We start from the raw sequence: 1,765 nt of genomic DNA on the forward strand, positions 1-1,765 counted from the left end.
GGAGAGCAGAGTGGGCTTCCAGCCCATGGAGAGTTACAACACGGTCATTTGGGGGTGGGGTGGGGAGGGTGTGTGTGTGTTTAGTTTCTGTTTGAGGCAAAGGATCCAGCCTCCTCACTTAACAGGGTATCACAGTGCCATTGAGGACAGGTGTACCAGACTGCCACCTTTACTTAATGTCAGCTGGGTGTGAATCTGCCCAGCCAGAAAGTACACTTATCCCACTGCCGCTCGGGTTGTTGGGTGCTTTAAGGCTGCCTTTGATTCCTAGTGGTCAGAGGGAACCTGGCAGCGATGCTCCAAGGCAAACCCCATGTCTTCCTCCCATGGGGCCAGAAGAGGGATTCTAACTGTACACACACACACACACACACACACACACACACACACACACATACCGGGTTGGCAGAAAGCTGTGGATGACAGCGATCGCCCCAAATCCATTTGCAGAGTCCCCACGTAGATCAAGCCTCCGTTGAATTCTGATTTCTAAGCCAGGATGTGGATCATCTTCCCAGTGCCGGGGAAAGATGGTCTCTGTCCCTCTCCAGCCAGCCCACGGAGGGGCAGTCTCTTAGAGGCTGGCCTGGGTGTGTCCTTGATGGAAGTCACTCTACTGGGGACATACAAGGGGTTCCATAGTCATGAGTCGTGTCCTATCAGTCCACCCTGACTGGCTTCGTTGGAAGGACCTGGATCCATCTTGTCAACCCTTCCATCCCACCATGTGTGGGTCCCCTGTTTCTGCTCCTCTGGCCCCACCCACATGGTCATGTCCTGATCTGCCGCCCATCATGCTTTAGTGACAGTTCCCTGGGTCCTCCCAGCGTCCTTGTTGAAGTTCTGTCTCTCAGTGGACTCTTGGACGCCTTTTGACCTCCCATCAATAACCTCCGTCACTGGAGGACGTTTCTGTGCCGAGTCCTGGCTGTCTCTTTTGAGACTTAATACGTGTTTGCCTTCTTGAGATTAGGGTCCCCTAAAACACTTCCAACCTTTCGGTTAGCAGTGTAGCGCTCCACGTGCTGTCAATAAAGTCCTGCAGGGGAACTGACCACCACTTTCTGGAGGCTCCCAGCCCACAGCTGCCAGCGGGGTCCAAAGAGCTGGGCTTGAGGCACCTCCATGTCCTGTACCTGCATCCGGTTGGCAGCTTCACCTGTGGCCCCGCTGGTCTTGAATCCCCTGGATGGGGTTTCCCCAAGGCAGACTTACCTGATGGCAATGGGCATGGATTTGGGATCCTCCGAGCCTATTTCGGATCTCGAGGTCACAGCTCAACTGCCATTCCTGTCTGTACAACTTTCATACGCACTCCAGTCCCGGATGGAGGCTCTGTCTCCACAAGGGTCCGTAAGGCCAGATGCATGTGCCACCTGCCTGGTTTGGAGGACACTCAACCAGTCTTTTTAAAAAAATCATTTTATTGGGGGCTCTTACAGCTCTTCTAACAATCCACATATCAACTGTATCAAATATATTTGTATTTATGCCACCATCATTTTCCAAATATTTAATTTCTTTCTTTTAAACATTTACTTTCTACTTGAGCCCTTGGAATTAGCTCTTCGTTTCCCTCCCTGCCCACCCCACAGCCCTTGATAAATTATAAATTATTATGTTCATATCTTACACTGATGGCCGTCTCCCTTCCCCCACATTTCTGCTGTTCCTCCCCCTGGGGGCAGGGTTGTGGTGATGTGTCAAGCATTGTGATCTATTCCCCCTTTAATCTTTTTAAATAGTTTTACTGATAGAAAATTCA

Source organism: Tenrec ecaudatus, chromosome 18 (assembly GCF_050624435.1).
Source record: "Tenrec ecaudatus isolate mTenEca1 chromosome 18, mTenEca1.hap1, whole genome shotgun sequence".
In the NCBI taxonomy this organism is placed as follows: Eukaryota; Metazoa; Chordata; class Mammalia; order Afrosoricida; family Tenrecidae; genus Tenrec; species Tenrec ecaudatus.